General features: G+C 38.9%; 1 protein-coding gene across 3 annotated transcripts in view; it reads left to right on the forward strand.

Moving 5' to 3' along the window:
* The window catches only part of LOC101443274 (zinc finger protein 596-like), a 119,364-nt gene that overhangs the window by 89,302 nt on the left and 7,867 nt on the right, over positions 1-22,195 (forward strand). For 2 of the 3 annotated variants that reach the window (XR_009183908.1, XR_009183909.1), the window contains 4 exons: positions 6,548-6,606; positions 14,938-15,110; positions 17,606-17,701; positions 20,526-20,597. The gene's annotated coding sequence lies outside the window, so the exon portion shown is untranslated. The remainder of the gene's footprint in view (positions 1-6,547; positions 6,607-14,937; positions 15,111-17,605; positions 17,702-20,525; positions 20,598-22,195) is intronic. The other variant, XR_009183907.1, reaches the window with a different exon arrangement.

Here is a 22,195-nt window from a genome sequence, read left to right on the forward strand (position 1 = left end):
TCAAAAGTTGAACGAATTGGGCTATGAAATTTTACCTAATCCATTATATCCACCTGAACTCTTGACAACTGACCATCACTTCTTCAAGCATCTTGACAACTTTTTGCAGGGAAAATGCTTCCACAACCAGCAGAATGCAGAAAAGGCTTTCCAAGAGTTCATCAAATCCCGAAGCACAGATTTTGACTCTACAGGAATAAACAAACTTATTTATCATTGGCAAAAAATGTGTTGATCGTAATGGTTCCTATTTTGATTAATAATAATGATATGTTTGAGCATACTTATAATGTTTATGTAAACAGAAAGCCAAAGGAAAAATGGATGAAATATATAATGCCTTTTTAGTATTAAGTTGGTGCAAAAGGATTTGCAGTTTCAGACCATGAATTTTGCTAATCCATGTCTCAGTAGGATCTCATTTACTGCTACAGTAAATATTGCCTCAAATAGAAGGGCTCCTAAGGGCTCTAGAGATAACCAGACAATATAGACAGGGCAGACAGCTCAGGAGATTGATGCCCTCTCAAAGCACCCTACTTGGGAATTTATGCTATGCAGTGTCACAGAGTTGGACTCAGTTGTGGGTTCCCAACACATGACTCTTCTTCCCCTTTTATTTGAAACTATAGTTAGTACTAGAGTTGATAGGTGTTTGTCCAAGAGACAAATCTTTGGGTTTTCCATGTGAAACTTGAGCCCTCAATCTCAACAGTGTTGCAAACACCTACTCTCCTGTTCATAGTACTCACCAAGGACAATTAACAAAGAGATGATGATGGACAAAGACCATCCCAAAGAACAGAGAGGGTCTGCAACTGCAATAAAAATAGTCCCATCCATCTGCCCCATGGAATCTAAGCCTTCTTTCAGTTAGAGGTGGAGTGGGCATCACCATCCCAGAATCCTCAGATATGGGAAATAAATGATGTAGAGTAGACACTATTTTCTACTATAGACATACTGTGATTCCAACAATGGCAGAAATGTTATCATTGAAATGGAGGCAGTGACCACTGTGTTTCTGAGGGGGTGGGAGGGAAAAATAGATGTAATATGAGGACATTTTTAGAACTTGGGAATTGTCCTGTATGACATTGCAATGACAGATACAGGCCATTATATAACTAGTCATAATTTACAAAATTGTGGAGAAGATAGTGTAAAGTACAAAGTCAACTATACTCCATGCTTAGTTGCTATTCTCCAAAATGTGTTCATCACCTATAACAAATGTACCACACTAATGAATAATGTTGTTAATGTGGGAAAGTGTGGTAAGGGTAAGGAGCAGGACATATAGAATTCCCCATATTTTTTATGTAATATTAATGTAATCTAAGAATCTTTTTAAAATATTAAAAAGTATATTAAAAAAAAGAAGCTACTGAAGAGGAGTCGATTTTCTTCCATGTTTGGAAGCTACCTAAGAGCCAAATGAAAACATACACAGCTACTATTAACTGTATTCATGTTTCAAATTAGGACTCACTGCTTATATTGTATACTTTTTTTTCTATCAGAATAAATAAGAATAAAAAGGAAATGAAGAAAGAGCTATTAAGATAAACATACTATTTTTTAAAGGAAAGTTTGGGACCTTAAATGATCAGTGTGATGATACAAAGTGCGAATGAGATCTCCATGAACATGGTAAATATGTATAAAAGTTATAAGGGAAGATAAGTCTAAAACATCATAAAGACTTATTAGAAAATTGAGAGGAGAAAACTCATTAGATTAGATCGGCCGATTAGGGACAATATGTCTAAAGTGAAGAGTTAACATTGCAAAGTAGAAACTGTGTACAGGTTTGCAGGAGGAAACTGAAAAAGCACCTTCTAGGTAAAACTTGATGGGAACCTCTCCAGAGATGCAACTGGAAATGTGACTGTTTACAGAAAAACAGGCAGTTTTGATTCAGGATAAAATGTTCAATGAACAACTTTAGTAATTTCAGCTTGAAGTAAAAATTATTATTTCACAAGATTTCACCTGAAAGCCAAGAAAACAAACAAACTGAATGGATTAACATATTTTATGAAAAGTATAGAAAGAAAATGCAGAAAATATTTTTTAAAAAAGGAAAGTGATGCCTGGTACAGATGTTAGAAAATTAGGCGAAAACATCCAGGTAGAAAATACCTAAATTGGAAGGGAAAATTAGGGCATGATTGTTTGAAGAGTGCCTGCTAAGAACCACAGATCATATATTTTCTAACACTTGGAAGGTAAATTCCATAGGACAGAATCTATAAGATTAAAAAGAGTGTCTTGGCCATAAAAGAATACAAAGTGTACAGTTCTCATTAGCCTGCCATGTAGCAGAGGAAAAGGAAAACAGAAAATCTAATGAGGCTTTCTGAAAGAAATGGGACAGTAAGACAGTAAGAAATGAATCACAAGGGGAATGAAGCAGTTTATGATAATACTTGTCTTGCAAGACTGGAAACACAGGTCTAGAAAGGAAAGTGAGATTACAGAGGTTATGGATATGCATAAATGAAAAATAAGGCACCAGAAATAAAATCTGGTTTAAAGATTGGCTTCTTGCAAATTTCCTAAACCAGGAACAAGGAAGGAAAATCAATGGTCTTCTCTAGAGACTGCATTATTTTTCACCAAACATAGCAAACATTTTTCATAATTGAAGATTGGTTGGGCAGACTCTGCCAACGAAATTTAGGCTCCCAGGTCATGACCTCTAGAAGCACATCATCATAGTAAACCAATAATGTAGAACAATTTTTCAACTTACATTCCTTCCTTTTTGTTGGAGTCGAGGGACCCGAAGGTATTGGGAATGAAAGACAAAAGAGAGAAGGGAGAAGGAAACAGAGAAAGAAAGAGCGAGAGAAAAAGAACAAGAGAGCTGGGATCAGGGGATCTGCGAGTAGAGACTCATCAGACAACTTTATTGATTACAAGGGGCTCTTTATATACCACTGTGTACGAGTCTACAAGCAGGACTACGACAGCCTACGTGCCAATAAGCACAGACCTAGTAGAAACATAGCTTATGTGACAGTAAGGAACAACTGGTATTAACTATCAGCATTACCTATAGTCTAAGGAATTTTAGAAAAAACCTTATCTCAAGGTACAAAGTCTAAGTGTTCTATACATTACAAAAGATATGAGCTCATCTTTTCCTTCAGCCTTTAACAGCTTCAGCCCATTTGCTGGAAACTCCCAATCACTGCATTCCTTAGGTTGGGAAACTCCCAATCACTGCATTCCTTAGGTTGGGAAACTCCCAATCACTGCATTCCTTAGGTTGGGAAACTCCCAATCACTGCATTCCTTAGGTTGCAAGCTTAGTCATGGAGACAGCAGGAGCATGGAGACAGCATGTCTCTCCCTGAGAGGCCACTGTGCCTCAGTTTCCAACACCTTTTGGCACAATCATTAGTAATTTTATTATTATTATATACATTTCCTTTTGTCCAAAGTTATGTGCTCTACACTTGGTGTGGAGGAGCCAATACTGTGGTGATTTGTGTGCCTGGAAAGTGTTGTGACTAATGAGATATTTAGCAACACACATATTTGTGAATTCCTGAAAGAATAGTCCCTGTTTCACACAAGAAGTCTTCCAGGCAGTAGAAACTAAGAAAATTAAAAAATTTCAAAAACACAAATAGAATCTGTTATATCAACCATGATACAAATTAGATTTCTTTGACCATTACCTGAAGGAGGACTTCATCCTTGTTCTTAATTCCCCTTCTGAGTAATTGATAAGGAAAAGTGACAATGAATCACATCTCTTCTGTGAGTTTCACTGGAACTTTTTCAAGGCATGTAATCTCATAGAAATACAGTATAGTTCATCTGGTTCATGCTGCTGGAGAACTTTAAGGAATTCAGTGCAATATTGAGTGAACTTTCACCTTCCCATGCACTGAGGCATTGAAGCTACTGTAAGTGGGACAATTTGTCCCATTTTGGGTTTTCTCTGGTTTAAGTTGACAAAGCTAGTACATTCCCTTAGAATGACAGTCATAAAAGCAGTAGTAATAGAGAGGAGCAGCCACTTGATGGGAATCTGGGAAAATGGATTTGACTCTATGTCTTCTGTTTCAATGGGAAGGTACCACCTCTTAAAAATAATTTTGGCAATTTGCTTCATGCTGTAGTCATTCTCCCCTAAAAATAAGAGTGGAGTACCTTATAAGTGCTTTATTTTTATGCATCTGAAGTAAAAGAGAAGTTGTGTGGAATAAAGGAGTGTAATGGGTTGAGTTGTAGGCCCTCAGAAGATATATTGACATCCTAAACTCAGCATATGTAAGGTGTAACCTGACTTCAAAAGAAGATCTTTACAGAAGTAATCAAGTTAAGTTAAAGTTATGATGGATTAGCATGGGACTTAACATAAAGACCCATTTTCTAGGACATTTCTTCATTTGGAGGGCTTTGATACTGACAATCTATTTAATAGTAATCACTATGTTGAGATGTGTTTCTTCTTTTCTTAAGTAGTAAATTGACCATTTTTACACCTGAGATGGCTCCCTTGTCTGCTTGTTGTTTGCTTGTTACCTCTTCTCATTACCTGCTCATTGTGTCTTCTCATTATCTCTGCTTCTTCAGTCTGCTCATTGTGTCTGCTTATCTTCTTTAGAAGACATTGGGAAATGAGCCCAGGATCTCCCATGTGGGAGGCAGGCACCCAACCACTTGAACCACATCCATTCCCTGCTCATTGTGTCTGTTCATTGCATTAATTCATCTTCTTTAGGAGGCACCTGGAATGGAATTTGGGACCTCCTGTGTGGGAGGCAGGTGCCCAACTGCTTGAGCCACATATGCTCCCTGAGTCCCTTGAATCAGAGAAGATAGTTTGGTGTTCAAACGAATTGTCACTTTCATCTAAGTTATCTAATATTTTGGCCTAAAAGTGATCATAGTATAATTTCATTATTTTTCATTTCTTTTGAGTCAGCTCTGCCACCCCTTCATTTCTCATGTCAGTAATTTGTCCCCTCCCTCTCTTTTCCTTTGTGAGCCTAGAGAAAGTTTTGTCAATGTCATTGATGTTTCAAATAACCATCTTTGGGTTTCATCTATTATTTTCACTAGTATAATTTTTATTTCCTTATTTCTGGACATTTTAGTTTGGTTTGAACCTTACTCTAATTTCTCTAGTTTGGGTTTCAGTCTTCAATTTGGGATATTCCTTCTCTTTAAATATTTTTAGAGCAATTCCTTATTCCCTCTTTGCTCTGAATTTGCCACATAACATGATTTGTAGTATGTCTGTTGTCATTTGTATTCATCTTATTTTCTAATTTACATATAATTTTTTTCTTTGTATCCTAGCAACAGGTATAGAAACAAGTTACTCTCAGATATCTAATCATCCTACATCTATCACATGTGCTTTTCTTAATATCCTCTAGAAAAGCCGGTGGATAAATGTCATCCTGGGAAAAACTATGGTTAATATGAGATGTTGACGATGGCAAAATGTTGTGGAAATAACCATTTAGATATAATGTCTTTTTACAACAAGCATGATTAAATACAAGAAAAAAGGAAAAGTAATTATATGTATCCACAGGCAAATGCAAAAAAAATGCATGTACAGTGATATAAGATTTCTCTAGGTAAAAAAGTGGTGGGTAGAACATTACAATTTCTGAAAGCAGTTGAGAGGGGAATGTTGGCACTTGTTAGAAATTTGAACTGCCTCTCAGGGTAGGAAAAGAAAAATTGCAAAAATGACTGATTAAAATATAAAAAAATAAATTTATAAAATGAATATTCATAGAGCTAGTGAACATTTATTAAAACACTTTAATTTACAAGAAAGATGTACGAAAGGATTATAATATGTATTTGCAACAAACAGGTATTTAAGAGAAAATTTTCAAACATGCTAAATAATTCTGGGAAATAGCAATGTTCTATGCTTGAATAAAACTAAGGGAAAATGAGTGTGGCTGTTCGAAATTATTTTATTAATCCACAAAAGAGAAAGATTTTGTTTGTGAACTAAACCATCCCTGTGGGAGTGATACCCTTTTGTTGGATTATGTCTGTGAGGTGTGACCCAGGTTGCTTTGTCTGATCAAATCAGAGACACAGAGGAAAAAGGAAACTTCATGAAACAGATGATTACAAAATGAAGGAGAGGAAAAAATTAAGGAGGTAGAAAAATCAGTAAAAGAAAGAGAAAGGAAACAAAGATAGGGGAAAGACAACAAACAAGAAACAAAACCACCACCACCCCAACAAAAAACAACCCAGGAAAGCACCCTTCCTTCTTAAACCCCTAATGAGCTTCTCAGGTTGCTGGTGCTCATCATTCACCCTCAAGTCTGCCCTCCATAGGTGGCAGGGTGTGGGGTATATAGGAATTCCTATATATTTCATGTAACAGTTATGTAACCTAAAGCTTTTTTAAAAATAAAAAAATTAAAAATCTTACTTGGGCAAACAAATTTAAAATTCCCAAATTAAACAAAATTGTAGTAAATCTTAAAATGCAACTGATTTTTTTGCATCTTTTGAGATGATTGTATGGTTTTTCTTTTTTTAGTCAATGTAGTGAATGACATGGAGTGATTTTCAACTGTTAAATCAACTTTACATTCCAAGGTAAAGATTTCTCATATTTTAAATATATGCCTAGATTTGATTTGTTTACATTTTGGGCAGGTGTTCTGTGGCCATGTTCATGAAGAATAATGGCTTGTGGGTTTTTTTTTTCCTTTATAATATTTTTTTGTGTAGTTTTTGGCATTAGGGTAATGCCAGCCTTATAATATGAGTTAAGAGATCTGCCCTCCTCTTCTATATTCTGGAAGATTTTGTGTAGAAGTGGTATTATTTCTTCTTTAACATTCAGTAGAATCTTCCCCTGAAGCCATTTAGGCCAGGAGTTTTCATTGTGAGGATATTTTTTCCCCTTATTTCTCCCCTCTCCACCCCCCCCCCCCCATTGTCTGCTCTCTGTGGCCATTTTCTGTGGGTTCTTCTGTGTCTGTTGTATTCTCATTAGGTGGCTCTGGGAACCCCTCCTGGGACCTTCTGGAGTGGGAGAGAGGTGATCATTCTCTTGCTCCACCTCAACTCCCTATTTTGCTGTGTCTCATATTGTCCTTTCTCTGTGTCTCTGTCTCTTTTTTGTTGTGTCATCTTGCTGCACCAGCTCTCCATGTGGGTGGCTCCACTCCTGGGTGGTCTGACCTCCTGTGTGGGGCTGCAGTCCTTGTGCAGGGTTCACTCTTTGCATGGGGGGCACCCCTGTGTGGGTTGACATTCCTTGCTCACAGGAGCACTCCACATGGTCAGTTCACCACATTGGCCAGGAAGCCCTGGGTATCGAACCCTGGACCTCCTATATGGTAGGTGGAAGCTCTATCCATTGAGCCATATCCACTTCCCTGACATTTTTTATTACAGCTTCAAATTCTTTAACTGCCTTTAGAACTGCTCAAGTTCTCTACTTTATCTTGAGTGATAACTGTTTTCATCTTCCAATAATAAATTTGTCCATTTTTCTAAACTTTTTATTTTTTAAAAAAATTTATTCTTAAAAGATACTTAGAGCTCATAAATGTTACATTAAAAATATAAGGGATTCTCATATGCCCCATTCCCTACCCCTCCCACACTTTCCAACATTAACAACATCCTTCATTAGTGTGGTACATTATTGCAATTGATGAACACATTTTGGAGCATTGCCACTGAGCTTGGATTACATTTAACCTTGTAGTTTACACTCTTTCCCACCCAATTCTGTATGTTATGGAAAGATATATAATGGACTGTATCTGTCATTACAATGTTATTCAGGACAATTCCCACGTCCCCAAAATTCCCCTGCATTACACCTGTTTTTCCCTCTCCCTGCCCTCAGAACCTCCAGTGGCCACTGTGTCCACACCAATGATATAATTTTTCCATTGCTAGAATCACAGTAATTCTATAATAGAATTCCAATAAGTCTACTTTAGTCCATAGTTCATTACCCAAACCTGAGGGTTCTGGGATAATGATGCCTACTCCACTTCTAATTGAAAGGGGTTGCCATCCATTAGGGTCAATAGATGGGACTCTCTTGCTTATAGGTATAGACATCCTCGGTTCCTTAGTATGGTAGTTATCCTTGTTAGTTTTCCTGGGTGAGACCAATGAACTCAAGTGTAGGTAATGCAACTCCTTTGAGATTCAGGACCCAGCTGGTGCATGGACATTCCAAAGATTTAAGTCTCTTGGATGTATACACCTACCAAATCTAGTACTAATTATAGGTTCAAATAGAACAGTAGATACAACCCTAGGTATTGGTTCTTCTGAGGGCTACAGAGACCCACAGGTTCTATGGTCATGGCAGATGGAGTTCAGTGCCATCTCAGTTGGCCCTACTTTGGAGTTTGTGTTTCTGTGTGAGGGAGCTGGACTCAGATGTGATCTTTGTCCACAAATCTCTCCTGTTATTTTTACCAGAACTGTAGTTGGTACTGGGGTTTAATGTATACTCAGGGAACCTGAATCTCTGGACTGACCATGTGGTAGCCAGGCCCTGAGCCTCAACAGACTTGCAACTCCTACACTCTGGTTTATTGGACTTACCCCACTCAGCTAACATGGAGGTGAAGAAGTTCAATCCCACACCAGGGAGCCAAGAGTGCCTACAACTGAAAGCAGGAGAATTGCATACAGCACCCATGTGGAATCTAAGCCCCCTCTTGATATAGATGTGGAGTGGACAGAACCATTCTAAGGTCCACAGGATGGAGGAATAGAGTATGGATTAGAGTGGGCTTACTGATATTCTATTCATGAACTATTGTGATTAGTAATCGAAGAAAATGTGGCATTGGTGTGGAGAGAGTGACCATGGTGGTTGCTGGGGGTAGGGAGTGGAGGAAGAGATGTGATGTGGGGTCATTTTTGGGACTTGGAGTTGTCCTGGGTGGTGCTGCAGGGACAGTTACTGGACATTGTATGTCCTCCCATGGCCCACTGGGGTGGACTGTGGGAGAGTGTGGGCTATGATGTGGACCATTGACCATGAGGTGCTCAGAGATGTATTCACCAAATACAATGAATGTCTCATGATGATGGAGGAGGTTGTTATGGGGGGAGGAGTGAGGTGAGGGGGTTGGGGATATATGGGGACCTCATATTTTTTTAATGTAACATTAAAAAAGTAAAGACAAAAGAAAAGAAGAGGCATGTGTAATGAAACTACAACTGAGTCCAGCTGTGTCACCCTGGGAAGCATAAATTCCAAGGTAGGGCCCACTAGCAAAGCACCAAATTCCTTAGTTATTTATTTGCCCCGGCTCTAGCATCTGGATGTCTCCAGAGCCCTCAGATTTACTGAGAGTAATTTATGATATCTGTCAAAATTATGCATGTAAATTCTGTGCATCAGCTATTTCTCTTCTAAAAATTATAAATATAAGAGGCTATTCATTGAAGCATGTTTGCATTTGTTTGTCCTAAAGGAGGGGAAGGAACAATCCTGGGCAGAGCAAGCTGTAGTCAACCTAGAGTCACCACATCTTTCACCACCAATTGTTGCCCTTTAAGGCTTGTTTCAGGGTCAATTCACCTTAATGGTTAAGTAGTAATTACCTATGTGCTGCACCAAACGACCTGCTTTAGTTTAAGGTTATCTCTTCCAGTAGACAGATGGCAGGAAACCACTGATCCCATACCCAGTTAACAGTAATACTTGTAAGCTGAGTTCAATCCAGTCATCTCTGGAGCTTTTCTATTAAGGTGTTTTCCATTGTTTTCAATGTTTTCAATGTTTTTCTGGATATTTCTGTCCTCATCTCCTTGTTATAAATAGAACTGCCTTCAAATGGGCCAAGCCCTTGAGTTAAAGCTTAAAAGAGCAAAAGCAGTAAATATAGTTGGGTTGTAATATAGGAAGAGACATGACCCAGTTCTTGCATCCATCCGAGAAAGAGCCAGAAAGAAACACAATACTTCAAAACATCCTGAAAGAGTTTGACTTGGGTGAGGACTCCATATACCCAAGCCCAACTCCTCTCTCCTTAATGGCTTTCTGACTCAAATTGTGGTCAATGATGAGGCACATCTGGGCATTGGGATGCATGAATAAACTTGGGGAGGAAAGTTTAGCCACCTTCTTGCATAATCAAAATGGTGAGACTGCAATGAAGATGAATGTGATTAGTGCTGAACACGGGTCTCTTCCTTCTGCTCGGTCTCCTGGTATCACACTGGGTCTCTGAGATTTCATTCCCCACCCATGTGTGCATTTGTATATCATCCCTCCATTCACCCAAGGAATGCACTCACTCACCACATCTACTATCACCATCTCCCTGAGATATGGAATCTTATCTTCTGCTCCTTGTTCTGAGATGGGTGTATCTTACTCCTCTTTTCTTCCGTTAAAAGAACCCACACACATCTGAACTATCTCCTAAGCAAGAACCCAATATTTAGGAGAAGGGGGACCTATGGATTTTAATTATAGGTGATACCAGTAAAACTAAGGATATTTTTTAAAAAAATAAAATGTTTTAAAGTTCAGGAATCTTTTAAACCCTACAGTAACTGATTTTCATATTATTCACTGAAATATTTCTAAGTGCTTATTTCTTCCTTATTCAGCCATCACTTAATTTTTCCTTACAGGCAATCCTACACAACCTCTTCTCTCTTCTCTCTTATCTCTCTTTTTTCAGTAGATAAGCCCAAATTGTAATTCTTATGTGCACCATTAGTCATAGTTAAAACTCCATTTAGGAGGTCTAGCAGGGTAAGGACAAGAGGCAGTGAATTTTGAATGCCATGCAGTTAGTCTCTAAATGAAAAAGGGAGACCAGAGCTATACTGTCAGTATGCTCCTGCTCCAGTCAGGGAAGTTACTTCTGATTCTTTTCTCAGATAGGCAACTGAGGGGAAATTGGGAATCACTTTCTGGCTCTGGCATAGCCACAGGTACTCACAATCTCTGTTGGCCAATTAGCCATGACATGGATGAGAAAGTGCAAGTAGATCCCAGGGGTGCAGGTCCCCACGGTGTTGGAATTTGCCTCTCACAGGAGCTGACTTCAAAAAAGTAATGGTTGTGTATGCCCCATGGTACTAGAAACCTTTAACATTTTTGGTGTATGGCATATGCTTGCTTTAATATAATTGAGTGGCCATTTTCTCTTTATGCAAAATTTAAAATAATATATTAACCACCTAATAATTTTAATAATTCTAGTTCTTTTTTTTAGAAAAAGATTTATTTATTTATTTCTCTCCCCTTCCACACCTCCACTCCAATTGTCTGTTCTCTGTGTCTTTTTGCTGCATCTTCTTTGTCCGCTTCTGTTGTTGTCAGTGGCATGGGAATCTGTGTTTCTTTTTGTTGCATCATCTTGTTGTGTCAGCTCTCTGTGTGTGCGACATCATTCCTGGGCAGGCTGTACTTTCTTTCACACTGGGTGGCTCTCCTTACGGGGTACACTCCTTGCGTGTGGGGCTCCCCTATGTGGGGCCACCCCTGCATGGCAGGGCACTCCTTGTGTGCATCAGCACTGCACATGGGCCAGCTCCACATGGGTCAAGGAGGTCCTGGGTTTGAACCGCAGACCTCCCATGTGGTAGATGGACACCCTAACCACTGGGCCAAGTCTGCCGCCTCCTTCTAGTTCTTATCATGTCTTCTTTGGGTTATTCCATATGCTTGAATTGTTTAGACCTTGATTCTCATACTAAGATACAAGAATTTTCATATACCCAGCCTTGGAAATAAAACCACTTGTTCCACGAAGATTGTATTACTTCATTTGGTTAGTACATTGAACTATAAATATAAAAGTATGGGTTATTGGGCAGTGGTGGGAAGAGTAGTCTTTGGCAGATGACAGGCCAGATTCAAATCCTAGCCCTACACTTCCTGGGTAACTTGAGTCAACTTACTCAAAATAGTATTCTAAACTTCAGTCTCTTGTTCAGTAAAACTAATGTGTAGGTGGGGGATAATACCTATCTTTCATTTTGTAAGAATTATGACCATGTAGTAGATTGTATGTTCTACTGCATAAACTATATTTAAGGTTTAGTAAATGGAAACTATTATTATAGGAAACATTAGCTTTGAACTTAGGAAAAAATATTCTCCTGAGATTGAAAATAAGTGAGTAAATCCAGTGTCTAGAATCCTGGCCAAGATTGACCAAAGTAAATTGTGAAGTCACTTGCCAAAGACGTTTCTTTCCAACCTCATTATTTCCCTATTTAAAATTCACTCTATAAAGAAAACATTCTAATATTGACTGAGGGTGAGGACAGCACAACTGTGATGAAAATGAGAGCCACTGATTGAAAATTTTGAATGGATTGTATAAAGCATGGGGCAGTATAACACAGGGAATCCTGTGGTAGAAGATGGACTGTGGTTAACAGAACAAATATGAGAACATTTTCTCATGAACATTAACAAATATATGATACTAATATGGTGTGTTAATAATTGGGTGGGCTGGGGGAAAAATATACCAAATGTAAGATATGGCTGTAATTAGTAGTAATATATTTTTCCCAGGGATTTATGGGCTCTTTAAGTGCTTTTTCCTTTCACAGATGTGTATCTGTGCATTTGGGGGGATGGATGCACACACAAATGTACATTCTATATCTATTTTCATGTTATGACTCTATAAAAATAAGGCTTACCCTTCCCTCTTAGAGAGGGCAGTATGCAAATATACTCTAATAATTGAGATCATTTTTAAAAATTTTATACAAATATATTTACATAGTTTTCTAAGGAATTATACATTGATTTAGTTTATACATTATTTCTAAGCAGAAAAATTCTCTCTACATATATATGTATATTTTACTACATTTTTGTGTTGTGTTGGTGAAGGTATATTGTATGGAATTCCTTACACGTGCATGTTTGTTTTGTAAGTTCATAATTTTTACTATATTCTTATTGTCCATCAATGTTCACATATGAATGATATGCTTCAATAAATGTTTCTGAAATTGACTCAAATGAAGATCACTGGCAGTGTGTTATAATAAGGGTTGGGTTTAAGGATGCAGAAGCATGAATCAGATCATCATTCCAGATTGCTATGTGAACTTAGGTAAATTACCTAAAACCTTTGAACCTCTGTTTCATCATGAATAAATAGGAAATATAACAATAATAACCATCTCACAATGCTGCTGTGAAGATTGACAATTTATACAGAAACAGTTTTATAATATTAAACAAATAACAGCTATTTTAATTGGAGGAAAAGAAGATTTACTCAGCCTGAAAATTACTGAGCTAATTAAGGTTTTAGCAAGGGTTCCTTAACATTTTAACATGAAACATACATTTAGGTACATGGAATAAAATGACAAAGGGGTGGCATTTGAAGTATCCATTGTCTTCACAATTTTGCCTACAGGGTCTTGAATTCCCAACACTCTCCACCACAGAAATCTCTTCATATCCTCTTTGCCATTCCTGCTTATTTTTTACTTTTTTCAATAACACTTCCTATAGGCTCTTTATTTTTATATTCATTTCTTCTCTTGTCTCTTCAGTCTTGCATGGAAAATAACTTGTCCGTGACACCAGTCAGCATTACTGAAAGTCTTGGAACAACTGATGAGATTTGATGCCTCCCTTTGCTCAGTTCTGCTGTAACGATTTTGCCTGTTCTTTAAGTACTTTACATCCGTGTTTGAGATTTTACATGTTCCTTGAAGTACATATGTTTGTGATCTCTTTATTTTCTCCAAGAATCATATAAGGGTAACCACTGCAAGACACCTTAGAAAAGAGACTAGAGATGTGAAGGGACATGGACAGGGACTTAGGTAATTAGTAAAAGGGCAGGATTGAGTTTACACCCCAATTCTCTGCCTTTTCCTAGTACCTTCCTCACATCCCCTTTCATATCCTTGTTCTTTAGGGTATAAATCAGAGGATTGAGCATGGGGGTATATATAGTACAAAAAGGGGCAACAAGCTTTCTTCATTCTGAGAATAACTCTCAATGGGTTGGAGATACTGTAGACAGCTGAACCATAAAAATGGGAAACCACCAATAGGTGAGATCCACGTGTCCCAAAAGCCTTTGTGCACCCAGCCATGCATTGACCTTTAACACTTGCTGAGCAGGTGTACATAGGAGCTTAGGATTAGTGCTGAAGAAAGCACCAAAGTAATAGCTTAGACCCCAAACCCCTTGGGCCACCTCCCTTGTGAGTTCTCACAAGCCAGTCTCAGGAGCACAGGCATCTCACAGAAGTGGTTCAGGTGATGAAAGGCCACAGAGGGACATGGCCATCAAAGACCAGACTATATCAGAGTGTTCATGAAACCTCCTGCCCAGGAGGTGACAGTGCCTTGCAGAGATGGGGGTGCATAATGGCCATGTATTGGAATTGTCAATAGACAGCAGAATAGTGGTCAAAGGCTGTCACCACTAGGGGCTCATACTCTGGAGCCCAGGGCAAGGGAGATGAAAAGCTGGGCCACATGCCCTGCATAGGTGATGGTCTGCTCTGGCCCATGAAGGTTGACTAGAAGCTGGGGTCTAGTGGTGGTGGTATAGCAGAAGTCCAGGACAGACAGGTAACAGAGGTGTGTGCAGCTGAAGGTTCAAGCAAAAGACAATAATAATGGTGATGTTGCCAAAGAGTGTTAGGGAGTAGAAAATCAAAATAAAAACAAAAAGGATGAACTTTAGTTGAGGCCAATCTGAGAGGCCCACCAAAATGAAGCCCTCTAGAAAACTGGTGTTGAACTTTCCTATATCCTTTCATTTGCACAATTAGCAGAAGACAGTTTAATGCTTTTTATGAAGAATATGAATTAATTCGTTATTTCATAGGACGGCCTTAATACTCCTAAGTCATTTGTTTTGTAAATTTCATGATTCACTTCCATTCTGTCCACTTTTCTCCTTTTCTTACTCTTCTCATATTTAGACTGGAGATCACTGGATTATGAATGATCTGGCCCTCATTCATACCCAGTCCTGCTGTCTGCTTATTTGGTGACTTCTGCCAAACCACTCCCTCTCATGGACCTGACGTTTCCTTATCTGAAAGTAGAGATGAAACATCGCCTCCCTCACAGCATTTGGTCAGGACCAAAAGCAGTAAGTGGGAACTGATTCTAGAGATCTAAGGTATAAAAATGTAACATTGTATTCTCTGTTGTTCTCTTTTACTTAATTTTATGTATCTTTGCTCTTCTAGGAATGGTGAGCTTCTCAGTGATGAGAACATAGTGAATATTAAAATAAATATTAGTGTCTTCCTTTATGGCACATAAGGTGCTAAATAGTTATTCATTCCTTTCATATAGTAGATGTTAAACCCATTTTGTTGAATGAATGAAGAGATGCTCCCTTAAAATCTCATGAAAACTCAGAACCAACAAGATATCTGCAGGTTCACAACAATATACATTGGCAAATTATGAAAGAGAGGAATGCATGAAAATTTGCATGCAATGGTATCTAGTTTTATTTACTATTATATCTCCATTTCCCATTGCACTGTTTGTTGAATGAAAGGCTCTCAATAAATATTGTTGAATGAATTAATGAATGCATTCCCAAAGCTAACATCATGCCTGATACACACATATCTTCCAGAAATTTTTGTTTCCTGTGCAAAATTAAAGAACACTTCTTCAATAATATTTCTCATTTTTAACTTAAATCTGCTCTATATTTTTATAGAGGGTTTTTATATTGACATAGAAATATTTTAATATATTTGCAATTGAACTAAAGGTTAGGACTGCAATTAATATGATCTGATGGTTCATTTTATGTGTCATTTTGACTGGGTTATTGTGTCTAGTATTTAGTGAAATATAGCCTAGATGTTGCTTTAAAGGTATTTCATAATTTACGTTAGCATCTACAATCAGTTGACTTTAAGTAAAGGGGATTACCCTCCATAGTGTGGGTGGGCCTCATCTAATCATGTGGTCACCTTTGGAGCAAAGTTCTAAGTGTACCAAGAAGAACTTCTGCATCAAACCTACATCAACTCCCCCTCATAATTTAAATCCTGCCAGCCTCCCATATGGTTTTCAGATTCTAAACTGTAATATTAATTTTCTGAGAATATCCCACCCTTCCAACCTGCACTACATATCTCAGATTGTGGGTGCCTTGCAACCACATAAGTCATTTCCTTAAAATAAATCATATATCCTATTGGTTCTATTTCTGTGGAGAACCGTGACTGATAAAGGCTATAAATGATAGAACCATAATCAAAAGGATCTCAACATGATGAGAAAGGAGACTTATTGGAAAGAGAAAATATATTAGGAAAATGGGATGAAGCTTCAAAACCTTAGAAATATAAAATGCAGGAGACCTAATTTGAAATATAAAATGGAGGAGACCTAATCTGAGAATCATTCATTATAAAGTAGAGAAACATGACTTAGGGATATATGACCAAAACCTCAACACAAGTCAAAAGTATGCACTTTGACTGCTGAATTTTCTCAGATACAAGCTCATGCAATGGGATGGATTCCATCCTCTTGTTTATTCCTTTTTTAAAAATATATTTTTTATTTATTTTTTTTAAATACTCAGATTGCTCAAAATATTACACACAAAAAAATAAGGAATCCCCATACACCCCACTCCCCACACCTGAACCCTTCCCCAAAGTAACAACTTCTTTCATTAGTGTGGTACATTCATTGCAATTGATGAACATATTTAAAGCATTGCCAGGAAGCATGGATTATAGTTTACATTGTAGTTTACACTCTCTCCCACTCAATTCTGTAGCTTGTGGCAGGATATATAATGGCCTGCAGCTGTCATTGCAATGTCATTCAGGACAATTGCCAGTCCTGAAAATGCCCCCATATTACACCTCTCTTTCCCTCACCCTGCCTTCAGCATCTCTGTGGCCACTGTCTCCACATCAATGATATAATTTCTTCCATTGCTAGAATCATAATAAGTCTATAGTAGAATGCTAGTAAGTCCTTATTTTGTTCCCCAATCCTGAAGATTCTGGGATGGTGATGGCCACTCCACCTCTAATTGAGGAGGGACCTCAATCTCATATGGCTGATGAATGAGACTCTCTCACTTGCAGTTGTAGACTCTCTTGGTTCCTTGGTATGGTGACTGTCCATTCTCACCTACTTGTTAATTGTCCTGGGTTAGTCCAATGAACAGTAAAGTATGTTTTGTAACTTTGCTGAGGCTCAGGGTCCAGCTGGCACATGGACAGTCCAGATTCAAGTCTCTTGGATGTACACCTACCACCTCCAGCATCAACTATAGGTCCAAATAGAAGGGATGAATAGGCATGTGTAGAGAAGTCCCAACTGAGTATACAACTGTTCCATTTGGGAACACATACTACAAAGAAGGGCTGACTGGCAAGGCTCCAAACTCCAGAGCTATCTGCCAAGACCATAGGACCTGGGTGTCTCCAGAGCCCTCAGGAGCCTTGCTAATTGGGGTAGTATCTATTTTGGCAGTCTGTGAGATCCTGCAGATACATGCATAAGTATTACCTCTGGGATGACCTCCTGACTCACTTTGATGTCTCTTAGCCATATAAACTCATTTCTCTTTATCTGTTCCCCCTTTTATTCAAGGTTTTTTTCCAGTTGCATTTCTAGTTGCTGCTTGGTAAAAATACTTTGGTGCCAAGGAGGCTCACCCCAGAAGCCATGTCCCAAACTGTGAGTAAGGTAATGTATTTATATGCTGAGTTTGGTTTAGAGAGAGGCCACATTTGAGAAACATGTAGACTCTTAGAATTTAACTCTTAGGCACCCTCCAGCACTAGGTTAAGTTGCAATTTCAAGAGCAAAGACTCATAAGCATAGTTGTCAATATCAAGGGTCCCATCAATTGACCATCCTTCTTCACTAGTCATTGCCCCTGCACTTGAGGGATTGTTGCTGTTCCATTAGAGAATGTGGCAGGACTGCCTAGGATGGAATTCAATCTTCTTTCAGTTATTGTGTGAATCTCTACCCACTGTGACAATGCCCCATTTACATTTGAACAAAGTTCATATCTGAGTCCAACTCCATCACACTCAGGAGCACAAATTCCAAAGTGGAGCCCAAAATCCAGAGCCATCTACCATGACCATAGAACCTGTGTGTCTCTGTAGCCCTCAGGAGCACCAGTACCTGGGTTGTTTCTACTTTGGCTATCTCTGGTATCCTGCTGAGATGTGCATGAGTGCAACCCCTCTGATGCCCTTGCAACTCATTTTGAAGTGTCTTAGCCATATAAACACACTTGTCTTTACCATTCCCCCCTTTTGTTCAAGGTCTTTTTCTAGTTGCATCACCAGCTGGTGGTTGATAGTAATCCCTAGGTGTCAGGGAGGCTCATCCCTGAGAGTCATGTCCCATGCTGGGGGGAAGGTAATGCATTTACATGCTGCGTTAGACTTAGAGAGTGGCCACATTTGAGCAAAATGGAGGGCCTCAGGAGGTAACTCTTAAGCACCCTGCAGCTCTGGGCTTAGTTGAGATTTCAAGCACACAGGCTCATAAACATAGTCATCAGTATAAAGGGCCCATCTTTGGACCATCTATCTTCTCTGGTCTTTGTCCTTACACTTGGGGGATTGTTGCTGTTCCACTGTGGGATGTGACAGAGCTCCCCCAGCTAGGAACTCAGCACTCCCTCAGTTGTCATGTGTAACTCTACCTACTATGACAATGCCCAATGAATATCTGAACATTTTAATATACTCTATATACATGCCCTGGAGAACTTCCTTCCAACCATGCATCCCCCATGAATGACAACCCACACCAGTGCTCCTCCCCTACCATAGTTGAACCCCTCTGTGATCCAAAACTTCTTAAAAAATGAAGCCTAATGTATTGCCAAATTCAATTAGTAGGAAAATGTAATAATAATGCTAGGTTTAAAGAATAGAAATAGAATACATACTAATTTAGAAGAGCTAAAATAAAGTAGAAAATAAATTGGAGTATTAAAAAAGGGAAAATATCATAAAACTTTGTTTCTGATGTTTTGCCTTGCATCCCTGTAATAGGTGCTGCCCTGTATGTACAGTGGCAAGGCAATCTCTTCCTCTTCTTCCTCAGTGTCTACATTTTTTTGTTTTTAATTTTGTCTTCAAAAAAGTTTTAGATCACAGTAAAGTCACACATCCAATATAGGGGACTCCCATATACCCAATATCAAACCCTTTCCCCCCTTCCCCAGCCATGTTCTTTTTAGATATGCATGTTATATTTGCTACAACGGGGGACAGACATTGAAACATAGCTACTAACCATGGTTCCATTATGGTCTACATTATGGTTTATATTTTAAACTGTACATTTTTCTAAATATTTAGTTACATTATGGTTTGCATTATGGTTTACATTTTAGACTATACACTTTAATAAAATTTTGGTAATATTTAACATGGTCTATATATCCATCATTGCATGATCTTGTGGAACATTTCCATGCCCCCCAGTTACCCTCTCTTCCATCTCTTCTATTCCTCTTTCCCCCTCCCCTTGGGGCCCAGAGTGACAGCCAAGCCTCACTGCTTGAAGTACCTGATTCATGGATACTTGCAACAATGCTGAGGGCTTGACACACTAGTCTATATTCCCCAACTGGGAGCCATCCATGCTCTTGAGAGACACCCTTCCCTCAGTTTGAGGATATCAGACCTCCCCATAATGGGGTACAACATCTTCCCAGTTATTATATGGGTCTCCAGCCAATGATATAACACACTATGATAAGATAAGAACCTCACACACTCCCCAGAAGCCAGCCCCAGTTGCATCCTGTGCCAGATGCCCCCCATCAACCACTTAAACAAGTTATACATCCTTACTATATTTTCTAAAGAGTTTTCTCAACATTATAGTTTCAACTATGTACCTGACAATCTCCCATCTTCACCTGCTCCCCAAAAACCATCCCCCAAATTCCCTGGACCATCTGACCCATCATCCCAACCCTAGCCTCCTTCAAGCCTGCCATTCCCCACCCAAGAGTATACTTATGCCCCCATCTTATCCCTTCACTGCACAACTACTTACCTCCTTCACCCATGTAGGCATCAGCTCAAAACCTTCCTTTCCCCCCCCCCCCAAATTTCCTTTAAGCTTATCATCCAGTCTCTAGCTCTCTGAGTCTGCTTGATTTGCTTAATTCATATCAGTGAATTCATGCAGTATTTTCCTTCAATGCCTGGCTTGCTTCACTCAACATAAGGTCTTCAAGATTAATCCATGTTCTTCCATGTGTTAGTACTCTATTCCTTCTTACAGCTGAGTAGTACTCTACTGAATGTATATACCACATTTTAAAAATCCATTTATCTGTTGATGAGTATTTGGGTTGTTTCCAACTTTTGGCAATAGTGAATAATGTTGCTATGAACATTGGTGTGCATATATTTGTTCGTGTTGTTGCTTTCCATTCTTCTGTATATATACTGAGCAGTAGAATTTCTGGATCATATGTCAGATCTATAGTTAGTTTTTTGAGGAATCACCAAATTGTTCTCTACAGTGGCTGGACCATTCTACATTCCCACCAGTAGTGGATGAAGTTTCCTATTCCTCTACATCCTCTCCAACACAGGTAGGCCTCTTTTTTTAATGGCCAGAGTCTAATGGTGTATAATGACATTTTTTAAAAGAGATTTTAAAATTTTCTCTCCCCTTCCCCCACCCCCAGTTGTCTGCTCTCTGTGTTCATTCGTTGTGTGTTCTTCTTTGACCGCTTCTATCCTTATCAGCAGCACCGGGAATCTGTGGGTTTTTTTGTTGTGTCATCTTGTTGTGTCAACTCTCTGTGTGTGTGGCTTCACTCCTGACAGGCTGACTTTTCTTTCACACTGGGTAGCTCTCCTTATGGAGCTAACTCCCCACGTGTGAGGCTCCCCTATGTGGGGGACATGCCTGCATGGCACGGCACCCCCTGCATGCATCAGCTCTGCACATGGGTCAGCTCCACATGGGTCAAGGAGGCCCAGGGTCTGAACCACAGACCTCCCATGTGGCAGGTGGATGCCCCATCCATTGGGCCAAGTCCACTTCCCTATAATGACATATTGTTGTAGCTTGAATTGCATTTCCCTAAGAGCTAGTGATGTTAAGCATCTTTTCATGTGCTTTTTTTTGGTCTTTATTAAATTTTAATATCACATTCAAAAAATATGAGGTCCCCATATACCCCCACCCCCCTCATCCCACTCCTCCCCCCTTAAAAACAATCTCCTCTATCATCATGAGACATTCGTTGCATTTGGTGAATACATCTCTGAGCACCGCTGCACATCATGGTCAATGGTCCACATCACACTCTCCCACGTTCCACCCAGTGGGCCATGGGAGGACATACAATGTCCGGTAACTGTCCCTGCAACATCACCCAGGACAACTCCAAGTCCCAAAAATGCCTCCACATCTCATCCCTTCCTCTTTCCATGTGCTTTTAAACCATTTGTATTTCTTCTTTGGAGAGTGTCTGTTCAAATTACTTGCTCATTTGTTAAATGGGTTGTCTTTATTTTTGAGACATACGATTTCTTTATATATGCTGGATATTTGGCCCCTATCAGATATATGATGGCCAAATATTTTCTCTCATTGTATATGCCATCTTTTCACTTTCTTGACAAACTCTTACAATGTGCAAAAGGTTTTAATTTTGAGGAGGTCCCATTTTTGTATTTTTTTCTTTTGCTGCTCACACTTTGGGTGTGAAATTCATGAAAACATTTCCTGTTACAAGGTCCTGCAGATTCTTCCCTACATTATTTTCCAAGGTCTTTATGGTCTTGGCTCTTACATTTAGATTTTTGTTGCATCTTGAGTTGATTTTTGTATGATGTTAGAGATGTTGTTCTTCTCTCATTCTTTTGGATATGAATATCCTGTTCTCTCAGAACCATTTGTTGAAGAGGCCGTTCTCTCTGAGTTGATTGGGCTAGGTGGCCTTGTTGAATATCATATGACTGTATATGTAAGGACCTATATCAGAACTCAGTTTGGTTCCATTCATTGGTATAACTATCTTGTGCCAATACCATGCAGTTTTGACCATTGCAGCTTTCTAGCATATTTTAAGTCAGGTAGTGTGATTCCTCCAATTTCATTTTCCTTTTTCAATATGTATTTGGCTATTCGGGGTCTCTTGCCCTTCCAAATAAATTTTACAGTTAGTTTTTCCAATTC

This window comes from Dasypus novemcinctus, chromosome 28, assembly GCF_030445035.2.
Source record: "Dasypus novemcinctus isolate mDasNov1 chromosome 28, mDasNov1.1.hap2, whole genome shotgun sequence".
In the NCBI taxonomy this organism is placed as follows: Eukaryota; Metazoa; Chordata; class Mammalia; order Cingulata; family Dasypodidae; genus Dasypus; species Dasypus novemcinctus.